The sequence below is a fragment of the Ictalurus furcatus genome, chromosome 19 (assembly GCF_023375685.1).
Source record: "Ictalurus furcatus strain D&B chromosome 19, Billie_1.0, whole genome shotgun sequence".
In the NCBI taxonomy this organism is placed as follows: Eukaryota; Metazoa; Chordata; class Actinopteri; order Siluriformes; family Ictaluridae; genus Ictalurus; species Ictalurus furcatus.
In genome coordinates this window covers 12,393,113-12,406,072 of record NC_071273.1, presented here as the reverse complement: position 1 = coordinate 12,406,072, position 12,960 = coordinate 12,393,113, and the positions used below count along the sequence as shown (strand labels likewise).

The window sequence follows — 12,960 nt, the reverse complement described above, 5'->3', positions numbered from 1 at the left end:
CGTATTAGTAAAAGACAAAATAAATACAGCTCTTGGTAGTGCATTCAGACATTTGGACTGTGATGTATTTCAGCTGTAGGAAAAAAGACTTCCAAAAAACACAACCTAATCCATGAGCGTATCTCAGAGAACTCCAACCCAACAAACAAAAGCATACAGTCCCCTCTGGATGTTTGCCTAGAGCAATTTACTTTCGTCTGGAAGAGCTTCTTTCTGTCCTTTCTATACTGACTCAAGTCTGTGTTTGCTGCTCATAAGCCACGTACATTACATCCATACTAATGCAGGACTATGGACTTTCGCTTAGTGCTAAGTGACATTTCTGCCCCAGTGCAGTGATTACTATGTGCATGTGTAGGTGAGACTGGATCCTTTTCACTGTCAGGCATGCAAATTTTGATTGACAGCAGGGTCAGAGGATTCATCTTATCTGACCCTGAGGCTTAATTCCCAAACCAGAGTTAATAATGGCCATACAGAAGTTCATCTCGGGCTAAAAGAGAAGCCTTACTAAAGGGTCACAGGAGTGTGTGAAGAGGCACATATGTTGTTTAATCTTTTATGTAATAAGAATCAGATCCTTTTCGGTTGGTGTTTACACATGTGCTGAACCACAGAGTTCTTTAGTTCTATGACAATATAATCAAGCAGAAAATCAGAGGCCTTATTTTCATTCATCATTCGGGTTAACCGCTTAACCTCTCACGTGACCTGTCTTCAGGGTCTCACATAACGATATACACAATTAGTTTTACTGAACATGAATAACTGAATAAATAATTTCAGAGTTTAGGGTTAAAAGGCCCAAAACAATACTCTTTAATTATGTTAGAAAATCTACCATGCAAAATTCTATGATTTTGCATGCAAATACAAACAAATGTCTTTATGACCATAAATTCTAAATTTAGAGTGAAAGTGTGTTGTATACACAATGGATATATTTTATTCAATGTCTTCTTTCAATGACTGAGAAAATTCTCTGCAAATATGACTGTTTACATAAAGGAGTGTTTCACTTTATTCTGTAATGCCTTACAATCATGCTTGAAAAAATAAATACCTCTTGCTCACACTTTTTATTGTTGTTGTTGTTGCATACTGTGGGATCCCAGTCCCTATGCACACCTTTCATCTCAACCAGATGCCCTATCAACCGTTCTGGCAAGCTTTGTAGTAAAATTTAAATAAATAAATGTATTTTATTTTTTTCCTATTCCTATTCGACCGTTGTATATGTTTCAGAACACATTATCAGTTCATTCCAAATTCATATTCCGTTCATAGCTGTTCCTTGTGATTAACCTTACTATGTTTTCTTAGTCCTGTGTTTGAACCCTACTTGTTTCTCCAATCACATGCACAAACAAATGTAGTACAGTAAAAAAAAATGTATGTATATGATGTACTACATACAGTATCTCACAAAAGTGAGTACACCCCTCACATTTTTGTAAATATTTGATTATATCTTTTAATGTGACAACACTGAAGAAATGACACTTTGCTACAATGTAAAGTAGTGAGTGTACAGCTTGTGTAACAGTGTAAATTTGCTGTCCCCTCAAAATAACTCAAAATACACAACCATTAATGTCTAAACTGCTGGCAACAAAAATGAGTACACCCCTAAGTGAAAATGTCCAAATTGGGCCCAATTAGCCATTTTCCCTCCCCGGTGTCATGTGACTTGTTAGTGTTACAAGGTCTCAGGTGTGAATGGGGAGCAGGTGTGTTAAATTTGTTGTCATTGCTCTCACACTCCCTCATACTGGTCACTGGAAGTTCAACATGGCACCTCATGGCAAAGAACTCTCTGAGGATCTGAAAAAAAGAATTGATGCTCTACATAAAGATGCCCCAGGCTATAAGGAGATTGCCAACACCCTGAGACTGAGCTGCAGCACGGTGGCCAAGACCATACAGCGGTTTAACAGGACAGGTTCCAATCAGAACAGGCCTCGGCATGGTCGACCAAAGAAGTTGAGTGCACGTGCTCAGCGTCATATCCAGAGGTTGTCTTTGGGAAATAGACGTATGAGTGCTGCCAGCATTGCTGCAGAGGTTGAAGGGGTTGGGGGTCGGCCTGTCAGTGCTCAGACCATACGCTGCACGTTGCATCAAATTGGTCTGCATGGCTGTCGTCCCAGAAGGAAGCCTCTTCTAAAGATGATGCACAAGAAAGCCCGGAAACAGTTTGCTGAAGACAAGCAGACTAAGGACATGGATTACTGGAACCAAGATAAACTTATTTGGTTCAGATGGGGTAAAGCGTGTGTGGCGGCAACCAGGTGAGGAGTACAAAGACAAGTGTGTCTTGCCTACAGTCAAGCATGGTGGTGGGAGTGTCATGGTCTGGGGCTGCATGAGTGCTGCCGGCACTGGGGAGCTACAGTTCACTGAGGGAACCATGAATGTCAACATGTACTGTGACATACTGAAGCAGAGCATGATTCCCTCCCTTCGGAGACTGGGCCGCAGGGCAATATTCCAGCATGATAACGACCCCAAACACACCGCCAAGATGACCTCTGCCTTGCTAAAGAAGCTGAGGGTGAAGGTGATGGACTGGCCAAGCATGTCTCCAGACCTAAACTCTATTGAGTATCTGTGAGGCATCCTCAAACGGAAGGTGGAGGAGCACAAGGTCTCTAACATCCACCAGCTCCGTGATGTCGTCTTGGAGGAGTGTGAGGGGTGTATGTGAGGGGTGTACTCACTTTTGTGAGATACTGTACATTGCAAATGACTGGCGAAACAGTAGAGACTTTTTGCACTGACCTTTGCCATCATGCATCACAAAATGGAAAGACAGAACCATTATAATAAAACTATTATAGTGGTGAAAAAGATCATGTGCTGTTTTTGTGTGTCTGTAATCTTAATAAAAACTCAATCAGCTGCTACTGTTTATATCAAACATACACATTTTCAGCTTCATTTCCCTTCAATAAAAGAATGACTAGCATTTGAATTTAACAAACCTCTTATTTTTTAACTTATTTATGAACTCAGTTTTGCTGCTGTCTGTGTAAAAGCTGTTATTCCAAAAGTTATTTATCTAGCTCCATGCTTTTTCTAATTTGCACTGTCTCATTTCTAGGGTTTATTGTTTTGCCTATGAATATGGATTGCTCTGCATTAACTGGGCGTGACTGTTCAATGATGTATGATTGCGATTTGTCAAAATAATAATGACTGGGATAACCAGATTCTGTTTTGAAATCTGACAGACAGTACATTTCACATGCAATAAGTTATGCCTATGTTATTATTTTAATGTTATCACATGTGAAAGGGAATTATTCATGTTAGAAAATCACATCTAAAAAAATAAAACCACTTGCACAACATGTGAAGAATGTGTGAAATATGTAGCGTGTCTAAAAACCACAGGTTTACTGTGAAGTTCATGTGATTTTTCATGTGATTAAGGGAATACAATTATGCATGCCATTTCCCCTACATGCCTGCATATCTTTTTTGGCTTTGGCACTGTCATTGAAATATGAGATGCAGTGCATGCATGATCACACCGGGACATGTGGATTCCTCCTTCAGCCAAATAGAAGAGCCTGGAACTCAGAGTGCCTTAGGACCCAGAGTGCAAATGAATTTCATTCTCCAAGTGCGCACCTTCTTTATTTTTTTTTGGAACTATTTGTTCCTCCATCTCCTCAATGTCAATTATATCTACATATAAATAATTACTGTACACACACTTACAATACCCTAACTATTTTCCATTCTTTCAAAATTCTTTCTGTAAAGTCTCTCTCTCTCTCTCTCTCTCTCTCTCTCGTCATTGCTTTTAGGAATGAAAAACCACTCATCAGCCTTATCAGTACTGGAACTGTTGTACTTAAATGGATGCAAATCGGCAGTGATGGTTGGCTGCTGCTGTTTCTGATGTTGTCGTCCTCAGCATGCAGTGATGGTTTTTAATTCCACGTGATTCTCAGGAGATGCAGATAACTGCTCTTTTTCTCTCCTTTTTCCTCTTTCCTTCCTGTATCTCTCTCTCTCTCTCTCTCTCTCTCTTTCATCATCGTTCTTTTAATTTAACTTTCACCTCCTCCCTGTTCATCTGATGATGCTGGATAATGACTTGTCATGTGTGCATTGCAGCAAATCTCTCTCGCTCTCTCTCTCTCTCTCTCGCTCGCTCTCTCATTTTGATAGCACTTTGTTCTGTAGACTATGTTTAGCTTGTCAGTTCCCCCTTTTACCATTTTCATATGTGCAGGAGAGTGTATCCATCACCTTGCTTGGATGATATTGTGTCTGAATTTGGCACAGGGGTGCAAAGTGCAGCAAAACTCCATCTGAAAGTCTGAAGGTTAGGTTTCTAGACTCGTTTCTATGATTTCTCTCATTCGGATTTCTAAAAAGCACCAAGGTCCTGTGGATCTCTGTTGTTAGAGGAAAGTTCACCACAGACTTTACACAGAAGCCACCAATTTCCTGCTCCCTGGCGTCCTCCTGCTCTAAGTCCACTCAGACCATGTGATCTGGGCTGCAGTCTATTGTAAAATGTTCATGACTAGGCTTGACTTCTCTAAAGTCATAGCAAAGTGGTTATATTTACCTGCCAAGATTTTCACCAATCTGAACGAATTCATTCCGACTGCAGATTCCTTATGGACTGTTTATACTGTATTTTCCCTAAACTGAGCCGTCTACATACTATTTAAATTTATATGAATATTTGGACCAACATTATCATAACAAAGAGATGTGCGCAAGTCTGGGCAGCTGTTTAATCGTGCTGCTTGTGCTGTTAACAAGTTTTAAATTATTTCTGTCTCTGAAAAACAATATCCAATTGTGATTTTTAAACAAACTGTGAGAAGAAAAAGTGTTTTTCTTGTTGTTGAAAATAATGCACACATTGTTCACAGGTATAATGCCTTTACTCCATTTTTTAAAAAATATTACCATCATTAAAAGTCATTGTCTGGAAGAAGACAAGACAAATGAAGGTTCGATCAATATTCTCACCCCTTCTTTATGAAAGGTTCTGCATCCTTGTTGAATGTCTGGCAAATATTGAACAATAAACTTTACTGACATCAATTTGCATCCTGCATCTGTCTCAAAAAGTGACGCCACCACCCATCCAACCTACAGTCATTTTAAATAGCTTATAATGTGTAACGTGAACTACGGACTATTTTCTTGTACAAGGGACACATCGTGACCCAAACATGCTTGCTCGGAATGCTGATAGTGAGAGGAATCAGACATAAAAGTTTACAAGACTATTATGCTACTATTTGGATTAGTATAAGGATTACCCAGCTTGTTTAGTTGGAGAGGAATATCATTTGGATTGGCCTCTCTTCCAATTTTAATTCCAATTGAGCTTTGAGTTGAATTATGAACAGATTATTAGGTTGCATGTAAACTTAGCTAGTGGGAACTCTGGAGGGTCTCTTTCTCAAAGGGTCCAACGTACTGACCATTTGGAATTCTCTTCAAAGTTAACTGTCTCACAACCACTGACAACCAACAACAAGTATCTCAATTGAATACTGAATAATTGAACTAAGCAACAATAACCTCCCCACCATTTTCTTTCAGCACTTGGAGTTTAGTTGGTTCATTTTGTAAATGTATATTTATGGGCTGTTACCTAACAGAGAAAAACATTAAACTTGTATCAAAGATCTTATATGCTCCAGCACCACTCTTAGCTGTTTAATTCCTTATACTTACAAACTGCTTTTCCTAATAATATAATGGGAAAATGTGTCTTATTTGAACTTGACCTATATTTACAGACAAACTCAACAGCTGCTGCTTTTTCCATTGAACATATAAACAGCAGGGAATCTCAGGAGCAAATTGTCCATCAAGGATTAAAGGCTTTTCACTGCTTCAGTTTGGAATAATTCTATAAATGGTTTTCCCTTCAAAGTTCCCTGCGTAGGCTTCATCACTTCAAAATGGACTGCAGCCCTAGACTCTAATCACTCTCACCAACTGTTCCTCATGATGATCAGATTGTGTCTTGTTAACCTTTTAAATGTTAGTGTCAATGATTTTTATTTACTTTGTGACATTTTTAAATCTAAAATGTTTTCCTTCTGTGTGGTTCCAGCAAAGTTGTATATTGTAGTTCAGATTAATGTTTGTCATCATTTGAATCATTTTGATTGCAACTGTAGTTAATTAGCGCGCACAGATTAGGCGTATTCCAGCACTGCTTAGTTTAAATCAAACATTATTCTGAAGGATGGCTGAAAGTATCAGAGTATAGAAAAAAATGTGCAGTCTACGTCTTCACAATTCACAAATGAGCTATGACATGCGTGTGCTATTTAGTAAAGTATATTCTTCACAGTCTTGGGACTGGGAAACAAGACACATTTGGTTAATTTTGTTACTAGTTTTGGTGGAACAGTGTCACAGCAGGTATCACTACAACCTCACAGCTCCAAGGTCGATCCTGAGTATGGATTACTGTCTGTGTGGAGTTTCTGTGCATGTTCAGCCCATGTCTGTTTGGGTTTCCTCCTGCTTCTCTGGTTTTCTCCCACATCTCAGTATGTGGACTGGCTACTGTAAATTGGCAATAGGTGTGAACGTTTCTGTGAATGTTTGTGTAAATGGTGCTCTGTGTTGGACTGGGTCACATCCATGGTGCATTCTTGTCTTGTGCTCAGTGGTGTTCCTGGGATAGAGCCACCGGGTCCTTGACCAGGAAAAATCGGCTAATGAACATGAATAAATGAATGTTATTAGTTTTGAATAAAAATAAATAAATGTCACGTGAGGCACACACACACACACACACACACACACACACACACACACACACACACTATTGCATGCCCTTGTCTCATCATTTTCTCTTTTAGTTTGGTTTTCCATCAAAACGGATTGCCATTTGACATTTTTCCATCAAGTGTACCTGTCACCTCAATGATATGGCTGATTTAAATGTATGTGTGCTGTCCACGCAGACATGTATCTACCGATAAGATGAATGACCATGCCCACATTCATATCAGAGCAACTTAATAAATGCTATGATTATTGATATACTCCATTTTCTTGTCTTTCTTTCTCCTTCTTGTCAGGCATATGAGAACAGCTTTCTCCATCTATTAGGCCTGTTTGATAAATGTTCAGTCCCAGTATGAGTGGTGTTAAGGATACATGATTGATTTCATGTTTGTCTGAACCCTCTGGGCCCATCCAGATGAGGGATCATAAGGGTTGGTGCCAATTCTCTTTTAGACTCTGAAGAATCAAAAATCATTTGTAAATTGGAATAACTCATCCATTTTCAGAGGTTGGAAGTAAGTATAATTGTCTGGGGGACGCGGTGGCTTAGTGGGTAGCACATTCGCCTCACACCTCCAGGGTTGGGGGATCGATTCCCTGCTCCGCCTTGTGTGCGTAGAGCTTGCATGCTCTCCCTGTGCTTCGGGGGTTTCCTCTGGGTACTCCGGCTTCCTCCCCAAGTCCTTAGTGTGTGTAAATTGTCCGTACTGTGTGAATGGATGTGTGAGTGTGCGTGTGATAGTGCCCTGCGATGAGCTGGCACCCCGACCAGGGATAGGCCTGGATAGGCTCCAGGCTCTATGCGACCCTGTGTAGGATAAGCGATGCAGAAAATGGATGAATGGATGGATTTACTTAAGCTTGGTTTTGAAGTATCTGAACTTGGGTTTTTCTTTCACCTAATACCGTTGTCTTTTATGGACCATATTTCAAACAGAAAAAATCTCTACTTTCCATTCATTACATTTTCAAATATACACTGACTGCTTCAATTCCTAACAAATCTAAACTTCTGACAGATGTGACAGATAGAATAAGATACCCTAATACCCATCACTGTACTCCATAGAATTTGTATTGTGTCAGCCAGCTATTAGCATTCAGCGAGTTTGTACCATCACGCAAGCTAAGGTTTGAGACATTAGTAATAAAGCTGTTATAACAGCCTTAGCTGTTTTTCTCATGTCGCATGGCTCCTTGTGAAAACGGCGTTCGTTTACCATTAGTAAGTAAAATCAGTGGGTGAGTTGAGGCAGACATTCTTCTACTTTTACTTTCATGCTTGTACTAAAGTTTATCACCTACTTTTCTACTTTAAATAAGATGAATAATTGCACTTTTCTTTTTTGTACTTTCCGTACTACCTCTGTTTGAGAAGAAAAAAAAAATGGAAATGGAAATGATAATATGATACTTAAAAAAAAAAAAAAAAAACTTCAGGCAGGCAGAAATGTGCATAAATGGTTATTTGCTGTGGAAGCTTGCAGAATCTCTTTTTCAGAAGTTCAAACGAGCCGTATGTGAGGGGGAAGCATTCCTCTGGTGCCTGAATTTCTCTTGTTAATAAAAGGGCAAGAAAAACAAAGTGTCCAAGTTGCAGCCTTGAGCAATGAAATAATGTGTTTTAGAGTAGATGAGACTGTGTAAGTTATTATCTTATAATATTATTGTAGCTGTATAATGATACAGTCACAGCTTTTAATTTTTCAAAAATTCCTTCCAGAACCAAAGCAAACCTCAAACCTAAACATGACATGATAAAATGATAATAATGACTCCAATCAAAGTGACCCCACTGGATATTCGGCAGATTCACTTTAAACTAAACAACAAATATGTTTGTTTGCTGCTTCATAGTGCAGGACAAAAGGGAAGACTGAATCTGGAATGGGATGTTCAAAAAGCATATATGGTTGTGATGGTCATGTGTACACAAAGTTTTGGCCAGTAAATCATTGTGGTATGATATTACATGCCAGTTGACAGCTGATGGATTTACTTGTGTTAGTGTTTTTAAACTTGAGCACGCCACTGTACAAAATCACAGACCTCTGTTATTGCAGGTTTCACAACTGTAACACACCTCCTGTGCCTTTCTTCAGACTGAATTACAGTACAGATGTTCTGAAAGTGAAGCCAAATCACAAGCTGTGTGCTCAAACAGTAATTTGGATCCAGACAGTGAAATAGTGAAAGCTTGAGAGCCTTTGCTTCGCTCTAACCTAGCAGGGTAGCTTTAAATGAAGGCTTTAACAAGCTCAATCAAGAAGAGAGTAAGAGAAGCCTCAGCATCTCAGCATAGCACATATCCTTGTTTCTCCAATTTCACTGTGAGAGCCTTGGCTTATAGAAAACCAAACATCTACTGCACTTTCACAGGTACTACTGAAGGATGAGGTAAATGGGAGAACAATCTACTGCAGGTCTGGCAACAGAGAGCTCTGCAAGTAGTGGAACAGTGTTTGTCCAAGGCAAAGAAAGTAATTGGCCCTACTGTCTAGGTAGGATGGATAAAATTACTTTCTCCCAATTAGTCCAATTACTGCTTTCCTCTAAGTGTGTTCCGCTGCCTTATTACGTTACATTCATTCATTTATTCATGGATCCAAAGCCTATCCTGGGGAAACTGGGAACGTGGTAGGAATATATCCTGGATGGGATGGCAGTGTATCACAGGGCAAACACACACACAGGAGTTCGTCCGTCGATTTCGACGAAGACCGAAGTTTCCATTTCCGCACAACACAAACTATAATTCGACTTGCGCGTGAATTGGGATTAAAGTGAGGAAGATTTGCGCAGCATCGGCCTCACTCTCATTTCCAGGTGACCACCATGATCCAGTGGCAAAACCGAGTCAAGACGACTGAAGATGGCCCCTGGACGCAGTGATTCATACACCCATTCATACACTTCGGACACTCTGGACTGGGGGAGGAAACCGGAGTACCCGGAGGAAACCCCTGCAGCACGGCGGTGTGAGGCGAACGTGCTAATCACTAAGCCACCGTGCGCGCACACACACACACACACACACACGCACTAAATTTAGCATAGCCAATACACCCACTGGAATGTTCTGGGAAACTGGAGAACCTGAAGGAAACCCACGTAGATGGAGGATCGAACTAGGGACCCTCATTCAAGCAACAGCTCAAAATGATGCTATGTCTTTGGGTGCCTCGGTGGAAGTATGTATGGGCCTTCAGCCTCAAAGCTGACGGGTAGAACTAGCTATTAGGTGCAAAAGGGCAATGTCTAAAATGGGATAAAATGCGGTAAAAATTGAGAACTCTCCCATTTAGTGGAACAAGCATTTTCTCTAACAGCAAATCAGTGGCATGAGGGTTCACAAGATGTGTCTGTCTGTGTTTATCATATCACACATGCATCGCCGCTCTGTCATGGTTTCAGGAATGAAGACGATCTTCTGGAAATATCGCTCATTAAAAAGTGGGCCTAGTCTCAAAATGTCAAGATGCTGTCTTTTCTAAGGTATTTCTGGGGCCTGTTTTCACTTGACTGAGCGCGCCGGTGGTTTCATGCGGTGCACCCAGAGAGCCGATTTGATTTTTTTTTTTCACCTTTCTCTCAGACTCTCTCTTTACACTGCGTGCAGCTTGTCTGTGTGCGCATATATAGAAGACATATGCAAACACTGTAAAATCCAGTAAACATGCTGGCATGCCCGACAAAACCAGCTCTAAGGAAATCGCATTGTCCCTAAAGGGAATTATGACCTATTTTACTATATGACCTTGTTTCTTCATCTTAATTAATTTTCTTAAACAAATGATACTGTCCTTCAGAAATGGATCCACTTTTCAGTGTTCATCCCTTTAATAAGAGAGGCTATTTATATCAGACTGCTGACATGAAACAAACAATGAATGATCATCTCTTGCAACAGGAGAGAAATAGGAGGTGGAAGGGAGGGAAAAACAAGCATCCACCCCTTTCTGCTCTCCGTAACCCCTGCACACTCCCCACGATGTTACTTCCTCATAATTAAATGTGCTTCCTCTCCCAGAGGATCACGTCTCAGGCCCATGCTGTCTGTGTTTAAATGGTTCGTGTTTTCACAGGTTAAAACCCCTTCCCGCAAGAAAGCGAGCCCCATTTTTCACCTCTCAGAGAAGGCCAGGCGCCCCGAGCTTTGGCGATTTATCTGGGAGAAGAGAAGCCATAATCAGCCTTAGGCTGGTTTGAGGTCCATAAAGCCATTCAGCAGGCTTCATCAGCATGCAGTGAACACCGTGGCCCGCTTTCAGACCCTGAATGCCACCTCGAAACGGTCTGTCTTTAATCTCACTCTCATTCAGCTGGCCTAGGCCATTCGGGCTTCAGCTGGGTGATAAAGACAGCTCACATCCTCTTTCTGCTTCTCTCACTGCAGCTTTCTAATAACCTCGTCGGTCTTACACCACCGCCATTATTAGAATAGACCATGATCAAATAGCAACAAACCTGCACGGACTGGATCAGTGTAGAGAAATCGAAAAGAGCTGAATAAAGCACTGCTCACAGCTCCTGAACCCCAGACCAACTCCAGTAACAATTCCTTAGAGATACATTACATATGAAAGCAGCACGCAACTTCAGCAACCTGCTCTGGAATTCAAACTGACAAAGAATAAAAAAAAATAAAAAATTGCATTTGCTATGTGTAGTCTGTCTAATTACAACTCATGAAAGAGCACATTATTCGATCTGCAATCAGGCTTATGACATTCACTATTGACAGGAAATGACACAGTTTAACCAAAGTGTGTCTGTGTTGTGCTGTCATTCTTCTTCATGCAGTGAACCTTTGAGCCGTTCATCAAACGCTCCTCTAATCTGTCTGTCTTTCTCACTCGGCTGTGTTCAACTCCACAAAGCAGCCCAATCCATCCTATTGATGACTTTGACAAGTGCAATGACAATGAACAACAGACTGCGAGCGAGACACGCCGTCTCAAGTTGCCAGATTGTTTCCAGCCACTTTCGATAACAAAATCACTGATTTCAATCTCCAGCCTTCCATTTCACTCTGAGATTTTATGCAAAGCTTCATGTTCTGAATCTGAAAAGAAAAAAGACCAGATGTCTAAGATTTCAATTACTAATTTTAATTACGGTAAATTTCAAGTTGGGGTCATAACCAGGAGGTCCACAATTTTCTAATTTTATTACAGTGGTGGAAACTACAAATAATCTTTATTAAAGTTAATATGCTTATAAATAAATAGCAAGAATTACTTGAGACCAATGGTGTAGCCGGAGAGGCCTCCATCACCAAGAAGTCTAATCCATCTTCCATGAAATATCATTAGATATACTTCAAACACGATGGAAAGCTATTGAAGAAAAACTATATCAGACATTTGACATTGCTGTGACCTTGACCCTGTTTGGATCTATTCCAAATATCGAATCAGTTTATCTGCTGGTTAAAATGAATGCAAAATAAATGCTAAAAACCTTCAACCACTCATTCTTGAGATATACTGAATATCAGTGATGAAGTGATAGAGACATAAAATTGGTTATATGGATGGAAATATCATAAATACATTTTATAAACTCTCTGGTTCCGGCAAATAGGCAAAATATTTTATCATATTTTATAATAAATATAAAAAAAGGTTTGCACCGAGGGGATCATTTTTTAAAGGGCTGCTTTAAAGGTTCTCGGTGGTAGGGGGAGTTAAAAAAAAGAAAAAGAAAAGGGAGGAGTCAAATTCTAATGCACCAGTTTTCTCATCTCTGCTTGGGCTAGTAAAAGAGTGAGAGGAAGGTTTGCTTGAAGCCTGAAATCAGATAGTGCCGCTACATCTGTCAGTCAAATCTCTTCCATACTGCCTGCTCAAAGCAGCTCCTAGAAGGCGCAAGACTCTGAATCACTTCCACACCCCACTCTGCTGCAGCAGTAAAAATAAAAAATAAAAAAATAAAAACATACCGGTTATATATCACTAATATGGCTCAGCCAGCATTTGGTCAGGCATTTGCTCATGAATAATTAGCAGCCGCATGAATATGCATGTGCGCTCCAGAGCGGAAGTGTTGATGCTGAGCTTTATGACTCTGCGTGAGACTTAATTACAATACAACACACAAGGTGTCCACTTGTGGCAAAACAAATATGCATAAAATACTGATCAGGCAAGGCACGCAATCTTCTAA

General features: G+C 40.2%; 1 protein-coding gene across 2 annotated transcripts in view; it reads right to left on the bottom strand.

The window, feature by feature from the left end:
- Positions 1-12,960, bottom strand: part of LOC128622958 (chemokine-like protein TAFA-5) — a 92,994-nt gene that overhangs the window by 59,635 nt on the left and 20,399 nt on the right. The window lies entirely within an intron of this gene.